The sequence below is a fragment of the Rhinatrema bivittatum genome, chromosome 8 (genome assembly GCF_901001135.1).
Source record: "Rhinatrema bivittatum chromosome 8, aRhiBiv1.1, whole genome shotgun sequence".
Classification (NCBI taxonomy): Eukaryota; Metazoa; Chordata; class Amphibia; order Gymnophiona; family Rhinatrematidae; genus Rhinatrema; species Rhinatrema bivittatum.
In genome coordinates this window covers 247710131-247737756 of record NC_042622.1, presented here as the reverse complement: position 1 = coordinate 247737756, position 27626 = coordinate 247710131, and the positions used below count along the sequence as shown (strand labels likewise).

Sequence of the window (27626 nt, the reverse complement as noted above, 5' to 3'; positions counted from 1 at the left end):
AAATTCAAAACCAGACCTGCCCCCCCCCCAAAAAAAAATCCTTCCTCTCGCTTCTGGGTAACCTGGCCCGCTCTGTTAGTGTTAACATCTTTTTATTGTAAATTGTCTAAACGTTGTTTCTACAGGTCCCGTTTGCTATCAAAGAGGCAAACCTTTTATGGCCCAACCAAACATGCTCCCTCATGCTCTCAACAACCGAGTAGTCACCTCAATGCAACTAGGTGGCACCCCCCTCCTCCCCAGACAGGAAATAGATGGAAGGGGCAGGCATGTACGTCATTACGTAACTCGAAGAAACAAGAAGAGGTGAGGTTTGCGTGGTGGTGCTGGCTGTAAAGCCCTCTGGGCATGGCTGATTACGGTGCTGTGGCGAAGGGGCCCCTGAAGTTGAAAGGAGTCGGGGACATGGGGTACTAAGTAAAAAAGTAAGTGCGGGCTGCCGGGGTCGGAGGGATGGGGGTGACGTCACGGGGGCGGACATGGCTTAAAGAGACAAGCACAAACGTGCTTTGTATTTTATTTTAAGAATGGGAAGGGCTATTTATTTTAAAAATCTTATAGTCTGCGACTTCAGTCAAAAAGCGTTTAGTGTGCATCGCAATAAACATTCATTATATCATTAAATCGGAAAAAACAATATAAAAGCAAGATCATATAAACAAAACAAAACTGAATGCAGCCTGGGGTCATAGAGGAAGGGGATGAAGTGAATTGTTTCTGTTCTTGTTGGTTTATTGTTATTGGTATAGCGCTATTAGGTGTATCCAATGCTTTACAGGCACGATTTTAGAACTATATACCGCCTTTCTCCTAAAAAAGGGACCTAAAGCAGTTTATGTAGAAAGACATTCGTATTGCACAATACGTTTAAAATAACATAATACATAAAAAAATACAATATATTGCACAATACGTTTAAAATAACATAATACATAAAAAATACAATATATTGCACAATACATTTAAAATAACATATTACATAAAAAATACAGTATAAAAGTAATAAAAGAAAATAGTACTAATTAAAAAATCCCTAATGCAAACAACCACATCCCTTACTTTCACTAGGGATTGAAACACTTTTAATACAGTAAATAAGGAATAACAACAGTGGCAGGTGTACTGTTTAGTATGGAGATAGGGGGAATGTGGAGGCAGAGGTTAGTGAAGTTGAAGGTCACTTGTTTTCAAAATTATGTCTGGGAAGGCATATCTAATTAGCCAGGCCTTGCGGTGTTTCCTGAAACCTAGGTAGTCCTTGATGAGTTTGATGTCCTTAGGGTGGTGTTCTACAGTTTGGGCCCAGGCAGGAGAAGGCTATGTTAATAGTTTTATTTATTTAGCGGTTTTCTATACCGGCATTCAAGATAAGAATCACATCATGCTGGTTTACATTTAACATGGGGTGTAAAATGAAAATAAAATAAACTAAACAACTGTAACAAGTGAAGAGAAACTCTGAAGTTACAATAAAACAAGGATGTTCAAAACTGGGTGGAGGAAAGTCTGAAGGAATTTAACAGAGCAATTATTTACAATGTTCTAAGAATGTCTGACTGTGGTTGTGTAACCGTCTCTAAAAGTCAGTAAGGAGGCCCAGACAACTGATCCGTAAAGATAGACTTTTATTGCCAGCAAGATGCAGCTAAGACAAGGGCTTAGTACAACTGCATGCCACGCCCCCTCAGGAACAGGCTCTTATGCACTTTACAGTTCTTATCTTTCACACATGCGTTCTACAAACTGCTGAACAAGCATTTTCTAGCGTGGTTTTCAAGGAGGTGTTGCTTATAATCAGGCTATTGTTTCGTCATTTAATTGACGTGTTAGACATTTTATAGCGGTGATCGTATTAATACAATACAAATTATTAGAATTACAAAATGGTGGTGCGTTCCACTGAATGTCAGTACGTAAACACGTAATTGCGTAAGGCAGGTTACTGCCGTTTCAAATGTTAGTACATTCAATATGGCTGTTGCGTTTCACTGCTGGCGTAGTTAATCAGAGATTTTCAGTTATCTCCTTCATCGGTCGTCCATTAAAATTGACACTCCTTCATTCCCCCCTTTGATACTTCAACTTCTTTCAGAAGGCGCAAGTATCACCTTTATCTTGAGGTAGCTGCAAAGACAAACAACAATTAGTGTCATAGTAACTTGGTGTAGGCCCTAAAATATTTGCTAGGTCGTTGGCTTCTTCACCGGTTTGAGACGGATGGGCCCTATTGCTTCATCACCCCCCTTTGTAGCCGGGCTTAAACCCTAGCAAACATGGTGGCCTCACGTGTTAGTAGCATTAAAGATTAGTGTCATATACACAGAGGATTCTCTTCTGAGTCTGACGAATCATAGGAAATAAGTGAAGGGATTGAGGTGTATGATTCAGCATCATGATTTGGGCTGCTGCTCGTCGGTCGGCAATCTTCTCCTTCATAGTAGACAGGCTCCTGAGTAAGAGAGGGAAACAAAGAGGGAGAAGAGCACAAGAAAGTAGGAAAAATAACAAGGAAATAAGAGTTCCTTGAGTCCTGGAATAGATGAGAGCCAGGAAGGCTGTGAAGCTGTCCAGTCAAGAGCTCCGGTCCCAAGTCTGCACAGGAACATGAGCCAGGCGCACCATGCGATCTGTAATTTCCTCAATAACCTTGCTCTTATCATCAATCTGTAAACAACAATTGGAGAGGTTAAATTTCCCACATACCCCTCCCTCCTGTGCAAGGAGATAGTCCAGAGCCAATCGGTTTTGGTATACAGCGGTTGATTAGCTTGGTATTTTGCTTAGCCAAAATATTAAAGGCCAATGCTGAATCATTAGTAAGGAACTCAAGAACTGCTTGTAGCCGGATGATGCGATTATTCATGTAAACTGGGGTTCGATATCCGAATGAGCCATCCTCTGCCCATGTACCTGGCCCATGGTATTCTACAATACGTTCAGGGGGCCATTCTTTATCAGACCAATCTCCGATGGAAACTCCATGCCGTCTTCGCCGCCAACTTGGTTTCATGGGGCTAATAAACGGGCATGCTAGAGTCCTCTCTGCTGTGACTGGTAGCAGGAAGAAACTAGGGCGTATTGTAGCGAGGAAACAGGTGCCATACCAATTAGAGGCAATTGTTCATACGCTCGTCGTCCCGCATACGAAGTAATATCCATCAGGAGCGATGAATGAGGTCGTTGGATGTCTAGCTGCCTTCCAAGTAGCATCAAGGTGGATTCTGTCCAGAATGGGTTTGGTATAGTCTGATTTCTCTGTTTGCCACCAGGTATGAGTATTGTTTACAGCAGTAAGGACCCCTGTACATGGTGAATTTCCAACGGGTATTTTATAGATTTTGAGAATTGTCGCGATATGCATTGGTCTTCCAATAACGTCGGTCTGAGAGCCCATTCATAAGGATTGTGTTTTTTTGTGGTGGTGGTGTTCATAACATCCAGTCTGCCTGGAAAGATTTCTTTAGCTTCCCATGGCCATTGTTCTCCATGTTGGTACCACCACAGACAAAGCAATTCTGTACTTCCAAAGACAATGCTATGTTCTCGGCTAAATTTACAACATGTTTTTGGCTTGATGAGAGATGGCATGCTTCTTAAGTTCCTCGGTGAGCTGAGAGATTTCGTCGAAGAAAGATTGATATCCCACCACAGTAGTTTGGTGAACGATGGGGAGGGGCTTTTCTCGTCGCTGGGTGATAGTGAGGTATGTCATGGGATCCCCTCCTGTACCATCAATTCCAAAGCCCCAAGTATCTTGCCAAGGGGATCCTTCAGCCCGGACAGGCCATTCCAAAGTGACAAAGTTCCCAGTTCCTTTACTTAGTCTGCCCACTCCTGGCAGCCTGGGTATCCTCCTCCGGTGTAGTCGCACCCAGATTCCAACCGGAGAGCTCTTTATCTCCGGCACATGGCAACCATTGGGAGGGATTGTTAGATCGATCATAGGGACAGAGGTATTTGTGATTGAAAGTGTAGGCTTTCTTCCATGCTTGAGATCCACAATGTACTGCATTTGGATGTCTGCCAATGATAGTGCATGCGTCGAAAGTTAGGAAGACACTGGGTGGCCCTCCTATCAGGACTCTTGTGGAATTAATATAGTATAATATCCTTTCCCGTCTGATATGATATCAGATGTATAGGCTTTTGGCAGTCCAGTTGTGAGCGTTATATTATAATACTTGGGTGTTGTAGGTGAATGGCAGATGAGCTGCTTGTTCAGTACCACATCGGTGGAAGGACTGCTGTCCTTGGGTGGTATTTAAGGCGCAAGCAGGTCTCTTTATACATGACGGTGGTGGTTGAGATTGATGAATGATTGTAAAAACCAGCTGGTATCCATCTTCAGTTGTAGTGTGCACTTGTTTGATACATTCGGTGCAGTTCTGGCTGAGGGAAGGGTGAGGGGACCTGGGGCGGCAAACGAGATCATTATTAAGAACCATAAGACTCTCTGATGATGGTGCAAATAAGCCATAATTGAGCAGAGACGATGATGTAAATGATATTGATGAACCATTTCCAATCACTGTTGGATGGGCATATGATGGTCAGGGGGTGGTAACTAGGAGAGCACCGACGACCCACTTCCAGAGTGCTGAAATCATGTGCTATGATGCCTGTGAAGGAGGAGAGAAATAGACAGGTTATTAACGTTCTTAGGACTGCATTAGTCTCTTACTCGTTATTAGCTCTTGCTGTTTTTCTGGTAAATCTTAAAGTGTTGTCACCAGTCCTGGCGACTTGCCAAGTGCAATTGGCTGGTTTGATGCGGGTCCAGTGAATCCATGCGGGGCATCCAGATACTTTAACAGCGGTGGGTGTAGTTAGCAGCACGGTGAATGGTCCCTTCCACCGAGGTTTGAGGAAATCAGACTCATCCACTCTTGACCCACACGGAATCTTCCACATGAAATTTGGTGAGTAGGAGTGATTAAGATCATGGCTCCGTTTCACAAGTATACTTCGGATTGCTTCCACGGTTATCATATCCTTTTATCTGTTTGCTGAGTGCCATTTCCCCTTGGACCTGTAATGATCAGGGAACGAGGGCAGCGGTGGTGGTCTAGCATACATCATTTCATAAGGAGTTAGTCCATTGTCGTGGAGTACACCTAATATGGGCAGCGCTAATGGTAACATGTTGGGCCATTTGGTTTTTTTTCCTGACATAGCTTGGCTAATTGACTTTTCAAAGTTCTGTTAGCCCGTTCAACTGTTCCACTGCTTTGTGGTCTCCATGTGCAATGTAGGTGCCATCTGAGGCCAAGGATTTTACTAAGGTTTTGGGTCACATTCGCTGGTAAAAGCTGGACCATTGTCTGAATTGATCTGTCTTGGCAGCCCATATCGTGGTAAATCTGATTGAGAAGTAGGAAGACGACTTCCTTGGCAGTTTCTGTTCGCGTTGGTATAGCTTCGATCCATCCAGTATAAGTACATACTGCGACCAAAAGAGCTTTATAGCCTTTTGCAGGAGGCATGTGGGTGAAATCAATTTGACAGACTTGAAATGGTATGGTTCCTCGGAGGACATGTCCAGGGGCAGGACCAGGTCCATTTTAGGATTGTTCTTTGCACATGTAATACACTGATTAATTGCATGCTTAGTCAGTTGAGTGATTCGATTAATATAATACGTCTTTGCCAGTAGTTTTGCCAATGAATCACGACCAAGGTGAGTATTATTATGTGCTTCTTTTACTATTGTCCAAGCAATAGTTTCAGGTATCCATATTCGCCCATCTTGTATGATCCACCATCCGTTTGTTGATGAAAGTTTTCAGACTGTGCCCAATCATTTTCTTCTGTTGAGTAGGTGGGTACTTCGGTAGGAAATTGCAAAAGGGGGCATGTGGTCAGCTCAGCTTGATATAAGTCTGAGCTCCAGCCTTTGCAGCAGAGTCAGCTTTTTGGTTTCCTCAAGCAATAGGATCAGACTTCCCAGTTGGGCTTTACAATGCATCACAGCTACTTTGTATGGCAACCATACTGATTTCAATAGTTCATGTATCTCTGATGCATTTGTCAATTGTTTTCCTTCAGCAGTGAGAAACCCTCGTTCTTTGTACAATGCTCCATGCACTTGAATTGTAAGAAAGGCATTTTAGAGTCTGTATAGATATTTACAGTTTTCCTTCTGCCAGCTGCAGGCTCGAGTAAGGGCAATTAGTTCAGCTTTCTGGGCAGATGTTCCTGGAGGCAGAGGTCCGGCCTCAATAATCTCGTCTTCAGTGACCACTGCGTAACCAGCCACTCGTGTTCCCTTTATAACCTGGCTACTTCCATCAGTGAATAAAGTCCATGCGCCTTGCCAAGGTTGATCTCTCAAATCAGGTCGACTCGAGTGTACTGTAGCCATAACTTCGTCACAATTATGAATAATTGCCTCAGGGCTGGAAGCAGGGTGGCCGGATTTAGATTTTGCAGTCTTGTATTGGATTTCAGGTGTTTCACATAACAGGGCTTGATACTGACAAGACGCGAGTTGGTCATCCATTTGGGTCCATGAGGTTTCTAGTAGTCCTTGAATAGTGTGGGGAGTTGTCACTTGCAGAGTTTGTCCAAATGTCAATTAAAACGGCTTCAGGTATTAGTAAGCATGCAGCCGCAATGCTTCGAAGACAACCAGGCCACCCTTTTGCAACATTGTCCATCCCTTTTGACAGATATGCAACAGGTCGTTCCCATGATCCAAAAGTTTGAGTCAATACCCCGATGGCCATTCCTTTCTTTTCATCGATGAACAGATGAAATGGTTTCATTACATCCGGCAGTCCTAGAGCCAGGGGTGAGATTAAGGCTTCTTTCAGTTGCTGTAGATGTGCTAGTTCATGTCCTTCCCACTGGAAGGGTTGAGATTCTGCTTCCTTCCCACGCAGTTTGTCATACAATGGTTGGCTATATGGCGTAGTTAGCAATCCAAAGTCGGCAGTATCCAGTAGCTCCCAGGAATGCACGAAGTTCCTTTTTTACAGGTAGGGATAGGCTGATTTCTGATTGAACTCGTACGGGAGAATCCAAGGCACCGGGTGCCTTCACGAATCTGAAAGCCCAGGTTATTCTACTTCCAATTCACAGATTTGAGCTTTCTTTTTGCTTGCACGGTACCCTTTGAGTACAAAGTCTGTAATAAGCGAGAGTTGCTTCTGCACACTCAAGGTATGTGTCCCGGAATAGTAAGAGATCATCAACATATTGTATTACTGGCCCATGTATTTTCTGGTAGGTTTCAATCTTTGGCCAGCTGTTCTCCAAACAAAGTGGGCGAATGCTTGAATCCTGGGGCAAACGAGTCCACGTATACTGTTGTTTAATTCCAGTATGGGCATTCTCCCAAGTGAAGGCAAAAATTTTCTGACATTCCTCCGCTATTGGAACGGAGAAGAAAGCATCTTTGAGGTCAATAACGCTGTATCATTTGGACTTTGGAGTGACTTGAGCTAGGATTGAGTACGGATTAGGTACCAGGGCTACCAGATCAGCCACTTGGCTATTCACTTTCCTCAGATCTTGTACGGGTCGATAGTCATTGGTACCTGGTTTCTTGACTGGTAACAAGGGAGTGTTCCAAGCGGACCGGACTCGTCGCAGGATGCCCAAGTCAAAAAGTCCTTGCAGATGGATTTGTATTCCTTGTCTGGCATGTACGGAATGGGGGTATTGAGTTTTGATTAATGACCTGTGCATTTTCTTTTAGCTCAATCCACACGGGATCAGCCTCAGTTGCTAGCCCTCCTGGATTGTTTTCAGACAATACGAGAGGTATACTGTCCATTAAGTATCTCCGTTTTGCGTTAAGAGGGGTGCTTTCTTCATATCGATGGTCAATGATTTTTCTGATGACGGGAAGATGTAATCTCCATTCTTCTTGGAGGGGGCATATCAAGAGACTGGATTGTCAGCAAAGGAAGCTCTAATTTCACCATTTGCTTCAAACTGCAGAGTTGCTCTTAATTTGCAAAGAAGATCTCTCCCAATTAATGGGACTGGGCATCCGGGAAACAAGAGGAATCGGTGGACACTAACTGTCCCCCCACTCGAACCTGTCAGTTCTGGAGAAGAGGGGCTGCCAGCGGCTTTCCAGAAGCCCCCACTATAGAGATACTTTGTGGGGTGGGAGTGGTTATTGCAGTAGTCATGACGGATCGTTGTGCCCCAGAATCCAGCATCCTTTAAAGTTTTTGCTCCAACCTTATTTCTACTAGTGGATCATAGGAAAGGGTTTCCTTGCCTAGTCATGAGTTTCGTCCGATATCATCACCAGACTCATCTGACAACTCATCTAATGCCATTTGCCACTCAGCTTCTCGTGATTTGGTAGGTTTTGACCTTTCCCCCTCTCCTTCTTCTCGCGGAATCTCTGGGCATTCAGCCTTCCAATGTCCGTCTTGTCTACAGTATGCACATTGATTGACCCCTAGAGGCGCTCTTACTCCTCTGAGCGATCCACCTCTAGCTGGTCCTCCTCTAGGCAATGCCCTGTATGGCGGTCTGCCTCTTCCTCTCTGACCAGGGTATCCTTTATACCTCCTGGTATGCTCTCCGAAATTAGTTTCTTCCATCGCTGCGGCCAACAAGTTAACACCTTCTCTCATCCTTCTACCACTTTCTTTTTTCTCCTTCTTTTCGTCTTCCAGTTCTCGATTTCCATAAACTTTATCTGCCATGATTTGAGCTGGCTGATATTCATTCCCTCAAACCCCTCTGTTTTCTGGACCTTCCGGCGGATATCGGGGCATGACTGTCCTACGAAACTCATGACTATTATTGGATGATTCTTCTGGTCTTCGGGATCGAAGGGGCTGTATTTGCGATATGCATCCATTAATCGTTCTAGAAAATCGCCCGGGTGTCTCGTCCCTCTTCTGCACCACATCTTGGATTTTGGCCATGTTCATAATCTTTCTTTTTCCCCTTCTCAAGGCGTCTAGGAAAGCCCGCTGATAGGCAGCGATGCGGTCTCGTCCATTTGAAGTTTGGTAATCCCAGTGGGGTCTACAAGCGGGGCAAGTTCCCTAACGGCGGCAATCGGGATCACCGTCTGACCCGGCTCCGTTTCTTGCTGCTTCTTCCATATTTTGCTGTATTTGGCGTCGTCGTTCAGTGGTAAAAAGGAAAGAAGCCAGATGACGGATGTCAGCCCAATTAGGATTATGAGAAGAGAAGATTCCGTTGAGGAAGTCGATCATTTGATCCGGCTTTTCAGCATAAGAGGGACCAAGTTGTTTCCAGTTAAATAGGTCACTTGATGAGAAAGGGACGTAGGTGAATAATATTATGGTCTGCGTAGTTTGAAAAGCATTTTCTTCCGTCGGGGCCACGGGTACAACAGTGGCAGTTTCTCTGATTGGCAGGTGTAAGCTAGCGGCTTGCGTTCGACTACGAGTGCAGGCTGAGACGGAAGGTCCTGCCTCATCTTCTTTTTTTGTCACTTCTAACTCTCTTTTTGTTTCATGTGATGTGCTTGGAAAGGGGTCAGGTGGCTCATATGCAGGCGTCGGTGGCAAACTATGCAATGGGGGATAAATTGGTACGTATGGCGGCGGCGCTGGAATTTCAGGTTCATCAGCTAATATGGCCTCTGCTGCAAGCGGGGGTTTAATTTTTTTTTCTGTAGTTCCCTCATCTTTTTGTACTACAAATATGGCCGCTGTTGATGACGTCACGTCGTCTGCGCTCGAGATGGCCGCCTTCTCCTTTCTCTTCCGGTTTGGGGACTTCCGGCTTCCCGCCTTCTGCATTTGCGCCACCATGACGAGGGCGGCTCCCTCCACTAACTTTTTTGCCACGACGGCGGTTCTAGAATAACTGCGATCCATGCATTAATATATGGAATATCTTCGGGGAAACCAGGCTGGCCCTCTTTTGTAACGATAATTCGAACCCTCGAGGCCGTTGAAAATTCAAAAGTTCCTTGCGGAGGCCAATTAACACACAGACTCGGCCATCGATAGGCACAGCGCTGAATCATGCCAGGTTTAGTACATGCATGTTTATCGAACACTTCGCCAAAGTGCGCCGTCATGGCTTTTAATGGAGTTGAATAGCCCCCTCCCATTAGGATAGAATCACAGACAAAGGAGGGAAGGGAAGACGGATAGGTAAGGGGTCCGTATCCGTCAGACACAAAAGGGGTCACACTCGCCTCGACTAGAACGCGTTCGCCCGCGTCTAGAACTGTGAGGCCTTTCACTCTCTTTCACACAACCAAGAAATCTACCCCCAAAAATTTCTACCTGTTCCCAAAATTTTAAAGTGCCAATTCCAAAAATTTCTAAAATTCCAATTCAAATTCCAATTCCAATAGGCATGGCCGCAGGAGTGGGACCCCTACTAACCACTGCACGGGTTTGATCAAGGCCCCCTCGACCTATCTTTCAAGGTCGGCTTGTAATTTCCAGCTTTTATCTTTTCTCTAATTCAGTTCCCACTGATTCTCATTCATGTGAGAATAAAATTATACTTGCCTGAAACGTTCTCTCGATCGCGAAGAAAGCCTTCTTCCCGAATCACCAGCCCAGAGGTCTCGAGAGGTTTCCTGCGGAATGGTCCCCTCAGAAACCTGATCGCTGAACTCAGCGGTGGCCACTCACCAGGTGAGTCTGGGGGATCGCTCCGCCGGCCAACTCCCGGACCACCTGGGGGGCTAAAATAGCGTCCCCGGTACCTCCTGGCTGGCTCGCCAAATGTAACCGTCTCTAAAAGTCAGTAAGGAGGCTCAGACAACTGATCCGTAAAGATAGACTTTTATTGCCAGCAAGATGCAGCTAAGACAAGGGCTTAGTACAACTGCATGCCACGCCCCCTCAGGAACAGGCTCTTATGCACTTTACAGTTCTTATCTTTCACACATGCGTTCTACAAACTGCTGAACAAGCATTTTCTAGCGTGGTTTTTCAAGGAGGTGTTGCTTATAATCAGGCTATTGTTTCGTCATTTAATTGACGTGTTAGACATTTTATAGCGGTGATCGTATTAATACAATACAAATTATTAGAATTACAAAATGGTGGTGCGTTCCACTGAATGTCAGTATGTAAACACGTAATTGCGTAAGGCAGGTTACTGCGTTTCAAATGTTAGTACATTCGATATGGCTGTGCGTTTCACTGCTGGCGTAGTTAATCAGAGATTTTCAGTTATCTCCTTCATCGGTCGTCCATAAAATTGAACTCCTTCAGTTGTCTTGAATTGAGATTCAGTTGGAGTCTGGAAAAGCTTGTTTAAACAACCACGTCTTAAGCCTTTTTCTGAATGTTAGAATTATGGCATGAACTATGGATGGGATGTGGAAGGAAGGCCAGATGACTGCTGGCATGGTTAAAAGTTGAGGTAAAACTAAAAACATTTTGAAAAATTGGAACAATGATCCATCTGAAGAAAATAGGAAAAAGTATAAGTATGGGCAAATTAGATAGGCTAAAAGAGAATTTGAAAAAAAAGCTGGCCTTAGAGGCAAAAACTCATAATAAAAACTTTAACATATAAATCTGAAGCAAGCCTGTAAGGGAGTTGGTTGGATCGTTAGATGATTGAAGGGTTAAATGGGCACATAGGGAAGATAAGGCATCGTGGAAAGACTAAATTAATTCTTTGCTTCAGTATTTACTGAAGAGGATGTTGAGGGGATACCCATGCGGGAAATTGTATTTAATGGTGATGATTCAGAAGAATTGAAACAAATCACGGTGAAATTGGAAGATGTAATAAGGCAGATTGACAAACTAAAGAGGTAGATTTTAAAAAACATACGCACGCGCGTCTGGGCAGTAGTAACTTACGCGCGCTGGCGCGGCAGGCCCCGACACAGGCTGCTGTGTCGGGGCACTCGGCCATGCCCCTGGACCGCCCACACACCTGGACACGTCCCCGACTGCCCCTTTTTGCAAGCCCCGAGACTTATGCGCGCTGCCGAGCCTATGCAAAATAGGCTCGGCGCGTGCAGGGGGGGGTTTGGGGTAAGTTTTCGGGGGGTACGCGCGTACCCCTTTGAAAATCTACCCCACAGTGTAGCAAATTGCCCGGACCAGAATTCTGCAATTTATTTTTTAATTCTTTCAGATTTATTACTAGTAATCTGTAACTTATCATTAAAATAGTTCATTGTACCTGAAGATTGGAGGGTGGACAGTGCAACCCTGATCTTTAGAAAGGACTCCAGAGGTGACTTCAGTGCTGTGAAAAATCATGGAAACTATTTTAAAGAACAAAATCGCAGAACATGAAGAAAGACATGTTTTAAGAAGACACAGCCAGCATGGATTTACACAAGGGAAATCTTGCCTTGCCAAGCTGCTACATTTCTTTGAAAGAGTTAATAAACATGTGGATAATGAGCCAGTGGATGTAGTGTATTTAGGTTTTTAGAAGGCATTTGATCAAGTGCTCCATGGCATAGGAGACCATGTCCTGTTATGGACTGTAAACTGGTTAAAAGATAGGGAATAGAGAGTAGGACTAAATGGTTAGTTTTCTCAGTGGAGAAGGATTAACAGTGGAATGCTTCTGGGATCTGTACTTATATATTTATAAATGATCTAGTAAAGGGAACAATGAGTGAGGTGATCAAATTTGCAGATGACACAATTATTCTGAGTTGTTAAATCACAGATTGTGGACACAGTCCTGGAGGGTGGTGACATCATGGGGCAAGATGGCAGCCTGAACTAAGAGCTCCCGCTCACCTCGAGCTACTAAGTGAAAGAATCGCCGTCCATCCTCCACCAGCAGAGCAGATTTTAGGGCTAGTGAACAACCCTCACACCCACTTTGATGACATCTAAGACAAGTGAAAGGGCACAGTTCCCTGTATGTAGCAGGATCAGTCCAGACCATGGGCTATGTCCCCCTTCCAGCAGATGGAGGCAGAGTGAAAACTGAGAGGGCAGTCCCCTCATACCTGGTGCGCCCTCTGTAAACCTTCAGTATTTCTCTGACTCCAGCAGATGGCAGTTGCACCTTCGGTTCCCCAGTTCATTTAGAGGATAGTTTACAGAATTTCTTTATTCTTTGTTTTCCTCTAATTCTTTCCTTGGATGGATCATAGGTATAAAGTTTAAAAAGAAAAAAAAAAAAAGTCTGTGTTCAGCTTCTCCGGAGACTTGCAAGCAGAACTTTGGTTTCAGTGACAGATCTGTCTTGTACATTCCATCTTATGTTATTCTGTTGTTTTGGGGGTAAGTGTTTACTTATTTCTTACAGCCAGTATTTCAGCTGCCTTATGGGTGAATGTTGGTCCAACCTCTCCCCCATGACCCCCTGCTGCCCTGAGATGCCATTTCTTCCTCGGGGCAGCCTAACAGTTGCAGAGACCCGCCATTCCTCTGACTGAACGGGAGAGCGGGGTCGTTTCTGACAGGTAGCAGCGCTGAATTTCTTGTTCTTGTGAAGAGCTGGGTGCAGGGGAGGGGTGGGTCCAGTCCCTTCCCTGTGGAGACCCCTGAGAAGTCTCATACCTCCAGTCTCTCGTCAGAGAAGTAAAATTCCTCTGTCACTTTTAGGCTGTCTGGAGGGGAAAATAAAAAGGAAAAAGAGGAAAGGTTTTTACTTTTTATTAATCAGTACCCTGTACGAGGACCGGCAGCTTACGGGGAAAGGAGCGTAGAGCAGTTCGTTCTCTACCGCTCGCAGCAGCCAGGCACAGAAGGACTTTTGCCGTTCCCGCGGCAACTCCTCACCCCCCCCCCTTCCTCCCGATGCCGCGATTGCCATTTTGTATCCACATGTGGAGAGCCAGCCTGCTGCACCTGTTTCTTTGCCAGATGGGGGAAGAGAATTCTCATTTTACTACTGATTTTGTACTTTTATTACACTTAATTTAAGCCCTGTGCAACCGGCTGACCTAGAGCCTGCCTCTCCTCCCGATGCGGCCCCTCCTCCGGGGGGGGGGGACCTTAAAGAGACAGCAGGCCTTTTCTTCTAAGTTTGTGATTTTAATGCACAAAGCTTTTTTTTTTTTAGAAGTGGAGGCTGAATGGCAGGAGGAGGGACTTATATCAAGCAAAGGACCCCAGGCCAGCAGGAGTGGTTGGATCCCTCAGGGGACAGTCAGGATGAAGGGGTTCAATTTCGTGACCCCCTGAAGTACGAACGAACACTGAACATCCTCCGACTATTCATGCCAGCAGTGAAACGGCACAGCCATCTTGAACGTACTAATATTGCAACGCAAATGATACGTAATGCGTAGTGACGCAGTGGCGCACTAACTTAGCGTAACGTAACTCCATTTTGGAATAATACTTTGTATTGTATTAATACGAATGCCGATGTAAAATGTCTAACACGTCAATTAAATGACAGAAACAATAGTCTGATCATAAGCTACAACCTACTAGAGGACCACGCTAGCTAATGCTTGTTCAGCAATTTGTGAAATGTTTGTTCAGCAAAAACCAGAACGCATGTGTGAAAGATAAGAGTTGTAAAGTGCATAAAAGTTTGCTCCGAAGGGGGCGTGGCATGCAGTTGTACTGAGCCTTTGTCTTAGCTGCATCTTGCTGGCAATAAAAGTCTATCTTTACGGATCAGTTGTCTGGACCTCCTTACTGACTAAAAAGAGACGGGTTACATTTGGCGAGCCAGCCAGGAGGTACCGGGGACGCTATTTTAGCCCCCCAGTTGGTCCGGTAGTTTGGTGGCGGAGCGATCACCCCCAGACGTACCTGGTGAGTGGCCACCGCTGAGTTCAGCGATCAGGTTTCTGAGGGGACCGTTCCACAGAAATTCTTCTGAGACCTCTGGGCTGGTGATCCGGGAATGAAGGCTTTCGTGACGATCGGAAGAAACCCTGCAGGCGAGTATTATGGGGAACAGTGAAATAAGTGAAGAATAGATAAAAGAGTAGCAAATAACCGGTCCATCCCAGGCGGACCGAGGGGGCTTTGATCACACCCCAAGCGGTGGTTTGGTAGGAATTGCATTCCGAAAGCCACGCGCATAAAAGGGAAGGAAAAAAATATAAGTAACGCAATAGAATAGCGGAATAGGTTTCTCGTTGTGTGAAAGAGAGTGAATGGCCTCGCAGTTCTAGACCGGGCGACCGCGTTCTATCGGGGCAAGTGTGACCCTTTGTGTCTGGTGGATACGGACCCCTTACCTATCCGTCTTCCCTTCCCTCCTTTGTCTGTGATTCTATCCTAATGGGAGGGGGCTATTCAACTCCACTAAAAGTTATGACTGAACACTATAGTGAAGTGTTCGATAAACGTAAATGTACGAAGCCCGGAATGATTCAGCGATGCACCCATAGGTGGCCCGGTTTGTGTGTAAATTGGCCTCCGGAAGGAACTTTCAATTTCCAAACGGCCACAAGGGTCCTGAAAAATAGTTGAGAAAGAAGAGAATCCGGGTTGCCCTGAGGATAAGCCATACATAACTGCTTGGATTTGCAGTTATTGAGAATCCTCCGAAGTGGGCAAAGAAGTTAGTGGAGGGAGCCGCCCTCGTAATGGTGGCGCAAGTGAACAAAATGGGAGACCGGAAGTCCCCAAACCGGAAAAGAAAGGGAAGGGCGGCCATCTTGGGAATAAAGGACCATGCGTCATCTGCGGCGGCCATGTTTGTAGTGCAGGGAATTCACGGACTCAAGAAAAAAAAGTTAAACGCCTGCAGTACTGCCTGACGCAGAAGATCTTCTGCCGCCACCCTATGCCCCTAGCTACCCTCAATCGTATAATGCGCCACCAGATCCCCCAGCTCCCGCCGATGCCCAAGTTGATCATGAAATAATGCCGGTTCCCGAAGTACGGCTTGAAGCGGAAGCGGCGGCGGCAAAAGTTGAAGACGGCGGCGAGTCGTCCGTGTCAGGCGGCACTTGCAGTAAAACCCAAGCCGCAAGTTTGCAACTACCAATTAGAGAAACAACCACCGTAGTTCCCGTGGTCCCTACTGAAGAAAACGAGTATAATACTACGCAAACTATAAAGTTGTTTACTTACATACCTTTCACTTCCAGTGATCTTTTTAACTGGAAACAGCTTGGCCCCTCTTACGCTGATAATCCAGATCAGATGCTAGATTTTTTACGAGGAATTTTTGCAGCCCATAACCCTAACTGGGCTGACATTCGGCATCTCGCCTCCATCCTTTTCACCACTGAAGAACGCCGACAAATACAATTAAACATGGAAGAAGCAGCCCGGCTGGGAGCCGGGTCAGACGGTAATCCAGATGAAGTAGTGAGAGAGCATGCCCCTGTCGCCGATCCCAACTGGGATTTCCAGACGGCTGCAGGGCGAGCCCGCCATTGCTTGCATATCAAGTCGCCTTTCTCGGAGCTTTAAAGAAAGGAAGCAGAAAGTCATGAATATGGGGAAGATCCACGACGTGAGTGGCAAGGGAGAGACAAGACTCCCGGAATCTTTTTGGAGAGATTGATGGATGCATATTGGCAATACAGTCCATTCGACCCCAGAGGACCCCAAGAGTCAGTCCGTCATAGTGATGAGCTTTGTCGGACAATCCTGTCCCCGATATCCGTCGGAAGTTACAGAAATCAGAAGGATTTGAGGGAATGACTATTAGCCAGTTAAAAGCCATGGCTGACAGAGTTTATGTAAACCGAGAGCCGGACGGAGACAAGAAGGAAAAGAAAGAAAGTAGAAGTTAAGAGAAAGTGTTAGTCTGTTAGCCGCCGCGCTGGAAGAAACTAATTTCGGAAGCTCGTCCAGGCACTATCAGGGATATCCTGGGCCGAGAGGAAGGGGCAGGTCGCCCTCCAGGGGACCGCCCAGAGGACGAGTAAGTAGAGGAGGATCGTTTAGGGGAGGGAGGATGCCGTTGGGAGCCAATCAATGTGCATACTGCAGACAAGAAGGACACTGGAAGTCTGAGTGCCCAGAGTCCCTGCAAATGAAGCAGGAAGGATATACTCCGTCCAAACCAAGGAAGCTGAATGGCAGATGGCTGTAGGAGAAACCTCTGGCGAAGACAGTAGTGAAGCATGACTAGAGAAGGGAATTCTTCCATTCGATCCCTTAGTAGAAATCAAAGTAGGGACTGAGACATTTAAGGGATTGTTAGATACCGGGGCACAAAGATCAGTCATGACTACCGCTATTACCACGCCCACGTTGAAAAACATTTCTATTGTAGGGGCCTCTGGAAAGCCACTTATCGCTCCCTTTCTCCAGAAACGACAGGTTCGAGTGGGAGGACAATTAGTATCCCATCAGTTTCTCTACGTCCCGGGATGCCCAGTTCCCCTCATAGGGAGAGACCTTCTTGTAAATTAAGAGCCAACTTACAATTCGAATCGACTGGAGAAATCAGAGCATTCTTCGCTGACAACCCAGTCTCTCTCATTTGTCAACTCCAAGAAGAATGGAGATTACATCTCCCCATAGTCGAACATATCACTACGCACCGATATGGAGAAAACACCGTCCTCAACGAAAAGCGCAGACAGCTAATGGACAGTATACCTAAAGTATGGGCTGAACAAACCCAGGAGGAATAGCCATCAACGCTACCCCCTATTTGGATCGAGATGAAACAGAATGCACAGGTGATAAATCAATCTCAATACCCCATTCCGTATATGGCCAGACAAGGAATCCAGATACACCTGCAAAGACTGTATGATTTGGGCATTCTCCGGCGAATCCGATCTGCTTGGAACACCCCTTTGTTGCCAGTAAAGAAGCCTGGATCTAATGACTATCGACCAGTACAAGACTTAGAAAAGTGAATAGTCAAGTAGCAGATCTAGTAGCCCTCGTCCCAAATCCGTACTCAATCCTGGCTCAAGTCTCTCCTGCATCAAAGTGGTACAGTGTCATTGATCTCAAAGATGCCTTCTTCTCCGTCCCGGTGGCGGAGGAATGTCAAAAGATTTTTGCTTTCACATGGGAAGATGCACATACTGGAGTAAAGCAGCAGTACACATGGACTCGGTTTGCCTCAAGGGTTTAGGCACTCACCTACGCTTGTTCGGTGAGCAACTGGCAAAAGACTTAAAGATGTATCAAGTAAAGTATGGGCCAGTCATACAATACGTGGATGACCTTCTGTTGTTTCGAGAGACGTACCTCGAATGTGCGGTATCCACTCTTCAGCTGCCTAAAGACGTTGTACTCAAAAGGGTATCGTGCAAGTAAAAAGAAAGCGCAAATCTGTGAATTGGAAGTAGAGTATTTAGGCTTCCAAATACGTGGAGGAACCCGTTGTCTGGGAGTTTCTCGCCACCAGTTCTATAAGAGATCAACCTGTACCCACTTGCAAGAAAGAGCTCCGAGCATTCCTTGGAGCTGCAGGATACTGTAGGCTGTGGATTGCTAACTATGCAGTTATTGCCCAACCCCTGTACGACAAGCTGCGGGGTAAAGAGGCAGAATCTCAACCCTTCCAATGGGAAGGAAACGAACTGGCAAGCTTACGTCAACTAAAAGAAGCCTTAATTGAACCACCTGCCCTAGGATTGCCAGATGTGATGAAACATTCCATCTATTCGTCGACGAGAAAAAAGGCATGGCCATAGGGGTATTGACTCAAACCTTAGGCTCATGGGAACGACCTGTTGCATATCTGTCAAAAGGAATGGACAATGTGTCAAAAGGATGGCCGGGATGCCTCTGAAGCATTGCTGCTGCATGTCTACTGATACCCGAAGCTGTTAAGCTAACATTTGGACAAACTTTACAAGTAACAACTCCTCATACTATCCAAGGACTACTAGAAACTCATGGGCCAAAATGGATGACAAATTCACGTCTTGTAAAGTACCAAGCTTTATTATGTGAAACTCCAGAAATTCAAATATAGGACAGTAAAAATCTGAATCCTGCAACTTTACTCCCAACCCCCACTTCAGTTACTCATAAATGTGGGGAAATTATGGCAACAGTACATTCCAGCCGACCCGACTTACGCGACCAACCCTGGCAAGGAGCTTGGACTTTATTCACTGATGGAAGCAGCCAGGTTATAAATGGAATCAGGGTCGCTGGGTATGCTGTAGTCTCATGAGGACGACATTGTTGAAGCCGAACCCCTACCCCCAGGGACATCAGCGCAAAAAGCTGAACTAATTGCGCCTCACAAGGGCTCTGCAGTTGGCAGAAGGAAAAACTGTAAATATTTATACTGATTCAAGTACGCTTTCCTTACGATCCAAGTGCATGGAGCTTTATACAAGGAACGAGGATTCCTAACTGCAGAAGGGAAACAAATCGCTAATGCATCGGAGATACATCAATTGCTAGACTCTGTATGGGCACCAAAGAAGGTAGCTGTCATGCATTGTAAAGCCCATACAGGGAGAACTGATCCCATTGCCAAAGGAGCCAATGGCAGATAAGACTGCGAAAGAAGCAGCACGTGTGCAATCACCACATACTTCAACTCCCACTTGCCCACTTCTACAGTTCACGAATGAAACCCCCATTTATTCAGCGGAAGAAAATGATTGGGCACAAATGAACAATTTCATCAGCAGGATGGGTGGTGGATTGTACAAGAAGATAGGGTGTGGATACCGACGCACTGGCATGGACTGTTGTCAGAGAAGCCCATAATAAAACCCATCTCGGTCGAGATGCATTAGCAACACTGTTGGCAAAAAACTTACTACATTAATAGACTCTTTCAGCTAACTAAATATGCTGTCAATCAATGTGTTACACTGTGCAAGAAACAATCCCAGAAATGGAACCTGGTCCAGCTCCTGGACTATATACTACGAGGAACAACTCCGTTTCAAGTTTGTCAAATCGACTTCACCCACATGACTGCTTCAAAAAGATACAAAGCAATGCTGGTAGCTATCTGTACTTATACCGGAGGATCGAAGCCATACCCACGCGAACTGAGATGCCAAGGAAGTAGTAACATTGCTTCTCCATAAAATTTTACCACGATACGGATTACCCCGGCAGATAAATTCAGATAATGGACCAGCTTTCACCAGTGAAGTCACGCGACGCCTGAGTCAAATTCTGGGCATTCCGATGGCATCTGCACTGCGCCTGGAGACCTCAAAGTAGCGGAGCAGTTGAACGAGCTAACAGGACACTAAAAAAATCAGCTCGTTAAATTGTGTCAGGAAACAAAGACTAAATGGCCAGACATCCTGCCATTAGCTCTACTACATGTCCGATGCACTCCACGGAAGTCGGGTTTAACACCTTTATGAAATGATGTACGCAAGGCCTCCACCTCTTCCATCTTTTCCTGAATCGCTGCAAATACAAGGGGAAATGTCTCTCAGTAACCAACTCAAAGGACTATATAACACAGTTATTGCGATTCAAAATTACACCTGCGACACTGAACCATTAGTCCTGCTAACCCCGATTCATCCATACCAGATCGGGAATTCGGCGTGGATAAAAGACTGGGATGAGTCTGATTTCCTCCAGCCCCGATGGAAAGGGCCGTACACTGTATTACTAACTACTCCAACAGCTGTCAAAGTTTTTGGATGTCCTTCATGGATTCATTGGACACATCTCAAACCAGCTTCAGCCAACTGGCAGGTCTCCAGGATTGGAGACCACAAATTAAGATTCACCCAAGGCAGGCCCAATGCTAGTCCTGAGTAAAAAGATATCAGTAACTGCAGCTAAATATTAATGTGTCCATTTCTCTCCTTCCTTTCAGAATCCATTACTTATGAATGCAACCATCTACGTCATAAAGCAATGTCACAGATTCCGACTTCCAAGATCTACGTTGCATCCATCTTCTACATTCACTTACTACTCTTCTATACACCGACTACTTCTGTTTTCCTGTCCTTGAGCAAGAATTGCACCGAATGTATCAAGCTAATTCGTACTACCACTCAAACTGGATTTCAAGTGTCTCAACAATCATCCACCAATCTCAACCACCAACTTCCTGTGCCACACTACCTGCTTGTGCCCTGAATACTACTCAAGGCTATCAATCCTTCCATCGATGTTTAGAAACTGGCAAAGTCATCTGTCATACCCCAACAACTCCTAAGTACTACAACATCACCCTCACTGCAGGTCTACCAAAGAGCTACACATCAAGTATTGTCCCAGAAGGAAAGGGCATCTTGTACTACATCAACTCCACTAAGGTTCTTATGGGAAGTGAAACGATTGTCACAATAACGTTCGATGCCTGTGAAGCCATTGATAAACACCCAAATGCACTCCACTGTGGGTCTCAAGCCTGGAAAAATTCCTATGTCTACAATCACAAATACCTCTGCCCATACAACCGTGCAGCTATCCATCCAGTTGGCTACCATGCGGAGGGGACCTGACACTGTCAGGATGGGCTCTAGTTTGTGATTACACCGGAGGAGGTTACCATGGCTGCCACGGAATAGGACGGTTAACTGCAGTAAATGGTAATACAGTATCTATACAATGGCCTCTAAGAAGTGAAGGATTCCCTTGGCAAGATACTTGGGGATTTGGTATCGACGGAAATGGAAAAGACCCTATGACCTACATTACCATCACTCAGCGGAGAGACAAACCTCGTCCAATTATTCACCAGACTACTGTGGTGGGTTATCAATCCTTCTTCGATGAAATATCTCATGCCACTGAGGAACTAAAGAAACATACAATTTCTCAGCAAGTAAAAAACCTGTTTGTCAATTTGGCAGAAAACATAGCTCTCTCTCTCGAAGTCAAGAACTGTTTTGTATGTGGAGGAACAGATACAGGAGAGCAATGGCCATGGGAAGCCAAGGAAACATTTCAATCTGATCTTAACACCTTGAATACCACTGTAACCTACAACCGTAAATCTCATCCATATGAGTGGGCGCTACAGACTGATGTTATTGGCAGACTATGTATCTCTCGACAACATTCACGCATCTATACCGTGCCTGTTGGAAATTCTCCATGCACAGGAGTTCTTACTGCCAACCTTACCACCCAGACATGGTGGCAGACTGAAAATTCTACCATGCCTACTCCCATCTGGACTGAATCGACTTTGAACAAGACATGGACAGCTGCGGGCGTTGCTACTACCATTTTCAATGCTCCAGATGGTTATTATTATGTATGTGGACGAAGAGCCTATGAACAATTACCAACAAGCTGGTATGGAACTTGCTTCTTGGCTACAATTCGGCCAAGTTTCTTCCTACTTCCCATCACTGCTGGGGAAACCTTAGGAGTTCCAGTATACAGTCCCATGAGACCCAACAAACGCCGAAGCACTCCTAAAGTATCCATAGGAGATTGGAAAGATCAAGAGTGGCCTCCTGAACGAATTGTACAATACTATGGTCCGGCCACCTGGGCTGAGGATGGTTCTTATGGATATAGAACACCTATCTATATGCTCAATCGAATTATAAGACTCCAAGCAGTACTGGAACTCCTGACAAATGATTCTGCCTTGGCTCTCAACATCTTAGCCAAGCAAAACACTAAAATTTTAACAGCTGTCTACCAAAATCGATTGGCTTTGGACTACCTCCTAGCCCAGGAAGGTGGTGTATGTGGCAAATTTAATCTTTCTAACTGTTGTTTACAGGTAGATGACAAGAGTAAAGTCATTGAGGAGATTACTGATCGAATGATTCGCCTGGCACATGTACCAGTGCAGACGTGGACTGGAATCCTTGACTGGACAGGTTCCTTACCCAACTGGCTCACTTCCATTCCAGGCCTTAAAGAACTCCTCTTTCCTCTGATACTTCTTGTTTTGACATGCATTCTATTTCCTATTTGTCTCCCTCTTATTTTTAGACATCTCCGATCCATGATTGAAAATATTGCTGATCGGCGAGCAGCTGCTCACGTCATGATGATTAATAAGTATGTGTCTGTCTCCACATTCCCTTCATCTGATTCTTCTGACTACGACACTAACAATGATTCGGATACTGATTCTGATAAAGAGTACCTAACTACTAACTTATAATTCTAATAAACTCTAACCTCTAAGCATTACCATAATGGAGCCACCGTGTTGTTGGGGTAAGTCGGGCTACAAAGGGGGGTGACACCAATAGGGTCCACCCGTCTCAAACCCGTGAAGCAACCAACGACCTAACAACCTATTAGGGCTCACATTCAATGTCACTGGTACTAATTCTTATTTGTCGTTTCAGTTACTTTCCAGATATAAAGTGATACTTCTGCCTTCTCTTCAAAGTTGAAGTATCAAAGGGGGGAATGAAGGGGTTCAATTTCGTGACCCCCTGAAGTACGAACGAACAACTGAACATCCTCCGACTATTCATGCCAGCAGTGAAACGCACAGCCATCTTGAACGTACTAATATTTGCAACGCAAATGATACGTAATGCGTAGTGACGCAGTGGCGCACTAACTTTAGCATAACGTAACGTAACTCCATTTTGGAATAATACTTTGTATTGTATTAATACGAATGCCGATGTAAAATGTCTAACACGTCAATTAAATGACGAAACAATAGTCTGATCATAAGCTACACCTACTAGAGGACCACGCTAGCTAATGCTTGTTCAGCAATTTGTGAAATGTTTGTTCAGCAAAAACCAGAACGCATGTGCGAAAGATAAGAGTTGTAAAGTGCATAAAAGTTTGCTCCGAAGGGGGCGTGGCATGCAGTTGTACTGAGCCTTTGTCTTAGCTGCATCTTGCTGGCAATAAAAGTCTATCTTTACGGATCAGTTGTCTGGACCTCCTTACTGACTAAAAAGAGACGGTTACAAGGACAGACAGCTGTTAATTCCTCGGAGTCTTTAGCTCCTAATCTGCTGGACCCTGGGTCACAGGACCTTCTCCTTGGGGATGCAGACGGGGACATTGATGGGTCCGCCCCTGACTAGTTGGATTAGATCATTAAATCTCTAGGAGAGAATAAGGTGCATAAATTGCCGGAAGATCGTCTCTATGCGGACCCGGTTCAGAGGCCAACTGCGTTGTTGTCAGACTAGGCCGGTGCCTCACAGGACTCCCTCTTCGAGGTCGCAGTCCAGGTCTTATTCCTTTTGAGGCCGGAGACTGGCTCTGAACTCCTCTACGCATGGAGCTTCTACTACATCTACCCAATGAAATGTTGCCGGTCCACTCTTCGGTTCCCAGGATAGGAGGACATCTTTCCCTCTTCTATGAGGAGTGGATCAAAATCACCTCAGACCGGTGGGTCTTGGATATTCTATGGCACGGTTACGCTTTAGAATTTGCTCGACCTCTCAGAGACAGGTTTGTCTTCTCTCCGTGCAGTCTCATCAAACGGTGCACAGTGCGACAAACACTGGATCGGCTCCTGGATTTGGGTGCCATTCTCCCGGTGCCGGAACAAGGGTTCGGCCATTATTCCGTCTACTTCGTAGTCCCCAAGATAGTCAACAGGACTCTCAAGATACCACACTTCAGGATGGAAACCCTGCGCTCAATGATTGCCGCGGTACACCGGGAGAGTTACTCACGTCCTTGGACTTGACGGAGGCTTATCTTCGTATCCCCATCCTGTAGGAGCATCACGCTTCCTCTGCTTCAAGATTTTAGGGCAGCATTTCCAGTTCCAGGCCCTGCCATTTGGCCTAGCGACCACTCCTCGCACCTTCACCAAAGTTGTGGTGGTGGCCCTACGGAGGGAAGGGATTCTGGTCTATCCCTATTTGGACGACTGGCTCATCCGGGCGAAGTCCACGGATTTGTGCCAGCACTCAGTGGAAAGACTATTACTTCTCCTCCAGTTGCTAGGCTGCATCGTCAATTTTGCCAAGAGCAGCCTCACTCTGGTGCAGTCACTCGACTTTTTGGGAGCTCATTTCGGCACCAAAGTGGGCACAGTCTCTCTTTGTTTGGATCGGACCCAATCTCTCCTCTCTCAGGTTCAGTGTTTTCAGAACCTCCAACTTCCCACTGCTTGGGACTATCTCCAGGTGCTGGGCTCCATGGCCTCCACTATAGATGTAGTGCCTTGGGCGTTTCCCACATGCGTCCCTTGCAAAGAGCATTACTCTCCCGTTGGACGTCGGTGTTTCGGGAATTTCAGACTCTTCTGCCGCTATCATCTCTAGCCAAGGACTGCCTGACCTGGTGGCTCAACCTGGATCACTTGCTAAGAGTGGTGGGTGATCATTACGACAAACGCCAGCCTCGCTGGCTGGGGGGCTGTGTGCGGACGCCAATCGACGCAGGGGTGGTGGACGCCAGTTCAGTCAGTGTGGCCCATCAAATGTCTGGAGACAAGAGCAGTTCGTCTGGCGCTGAAGCGCTTTCTGCCTCTAGTCCAAGGCCGAGCAGTCCGAATCCTCTCCGACAACGCAACGACAGTGGCGTACATCAATCGTCAGGGAGGGACAAGGAGTCTCCATGTTGCTCAGGAGATGAACAAGCTAATGCCGAGGGTGGAACTCCATTTGTCCCATCTGGCGGCGTCTCACATTGCAGGCATTGACAACTTTCAAGCGGACTTCTTACGTCGCCAACGCTTAGATCCCGGGGAGAGAGAGCTGTCCCAGGAAGCAGTGTCTCTCCTCTTCATGCAATGGGGGACTCCCCATCTCGATCTGATGGCCACTCAAAGGAACGCAAAGGCTCCGCGCTTCTTCAGTCGCAGAAGAACAACAGGGTGCAGAGGGTGTCGATGCCTTAGTCCTTCCGTGGCCGCGGGACCTCCTGCTCCACGTCTTTCCGCCTTGGCCCCTAGTGGGAAAGATGCTCCGAAGAATAGTCGCCAGGGGCCCATGATCCTGGTAGCTCCGGAATGGCTTCGACGGCCGTGATTTGCAGACTTGGTCAACCCTAGCGGTGGACGACCCGCTTCGACTGAGACATCTGCCGAACCTTCTCCAACAGGGCCCAGTATTTTTCGACCAGGGCGATCGCTTCTGTCTTGTGGCCTGGCTTTTGAGCGGCGCCAGCTGAGAAGAGGAGGGTACCCAGAGGCTGTTATCTACACTCTTCTCAAGGCTAGGAAGTCTTCCACCTCCGTGTCCTATGTCCGCGTCTGGAAAGTTTTTGAGTCTTGGTGCTATTCCACACAATTTTCTCCACGTCATGCGACAATACCCCAGATCTTATCTTTCTTGCAGCGAGGTCTGGAGATGGGATTAGCCTACAATTCCCTCAGAGTACAGGTGGCAGCCCTTGGTGCCCTCCATCATCAGGATGGAACTACTCTTTCATCGCACCCTGACATAGTCCGGTCCTTAAAGAGAGTAAAGCATGTGAAGCCACCGATACGCAATTTAGGTCCTTCGTGGAGCTTGAATTTGGTCCTTCGAATTCTAGGCGATCCACCGTTTGAACCTCTGAAGAGAGCTACCCTCAAGGAGCTCACTCTCAGGACAGTATTCCTGGTGTCTATCTTTTCCACTCGCAGAATTTCGGCGCTTTAAGCCTTGTCATGTCTCTACATGACAAGGCTTATCTACACTTCATGGATTCAGGGGTATCCTTGTGTACCGTACCATCTTTTCTACCAATGGTGGTCTCCTTCTTTCATTTGAATCAGTTGGTGGAGCTGCCGTCCTTCCAGGACGAGGATTCCAGAGAGCTTAGACGCCTCTATGTCAAGTGCATCCTCCTTCGATGTCTGGAGGCTACCAATGCTTCCGTTTATTGGATCACCTCTTGTCCTCTGGAGTGGTCCCCAGAAGGGAAACAAGGCTTCTAAAACCACTATTGCCCACTGGCTAAAGAAAGCAATTTCTACAGCATATGTTGGTGCTGGGCGTCCACCGCCATACGGTATAAAGGCTCATTCTCTCCGAGCTCAAGCAGCCTCCTGGGCAGAAAGACGAGCGGCCTCTCCGTAGGAGATTTGCAGAGCGGCTACCTGGAAGTCGTTACACACATTCGCGCATCACTTTCGCTTGAATCTTCAACCACTGATCGTGGGCTCCTTTAGGGAAGCTTTAGTACATCCCACGGTCTGGACTGATCCTGGTACGTACAGGGAAAAGAAAATTATTCCTTACCTACTAATTTTCATTCCTGTAGTACCATGGATCAGTCCAGACGCCCACCCTACGGATTGTTGGGGGTTCTTTGGGATAATCTTTCAGCTCGACTGTGTAATTATTTCAGGATCAGTTTGGGACTGATTAAGAGTTCAGGTTGCAAGTTTTTTGCTTAGACGTGTTTACAGTTGATATTCAATTTTGTATTGATCCATGATATTCAATTTGCATTGATCCATCCAAGGTGTTTTTCCTTATTCTGGGATATTCTTAATACTGAAGGTTTATAGAGGGCGCACCAATTATGAGGGACCGCCCTCTCAGTTTTTGCTCTGACTCCATCTGCTGGAAGGAGGACATAACCCACGGTGTGGACTGATCCATGGTACTAAAGGAACGAAAATTAGCAGGTAAGGAATAATTTTCTTATCTATGGCAATACTCTTACACAAAGGGGGGAGCGGATTCGGGAGGCCCTTCGGAGAGTGTGGAGCTAGCGGTGCCGGGCTGTAACATGGGGGAAGACTATGAAAATTTGGATGGTTAGAGCACCTCTGTACCCACGAGAGCCGAATTCCGGCAATGGTTTAGTGACCTCTGAAAGGATATGAAAGATACCAGAAGAGAGATGATTGAAAAGATGGAATTAGAGATGACATGGCGGAGATTGGGCGCCGCGTGGATGAGTGTGATACGCAACTCAATGCGCAAGAGGTACAGGTCGACAACCTGAAAACCCAGTGTGAAACTTTAACAAAAACAGGCATGGACATTTCAT

The 27626-nt window shown here is 46.1% G+C and overlaps 1 protein-coding gene across 1 annotated transcript in view; it reads left to right on the top strand.

Annotated features, from left to right (window-relative positions):
* Nucleotides 1-286: 286 nt before the first annotated feature.
* The window catches only part of FAM32A (family with sequence similarity 32 member A), a 67843-nt gene continuing 40503 nt past the window's right edge, over nucleotides 287-27626 (top strand). The window contains exon 1 of the mRNA XM_029614492.1: nucleotides 287-424. The gene's annotated coding sequence lies outside the window, so the exon portion shown is untranslated. The remainder of the gene's footprint in view (nucleotides 425-27626) is intronic.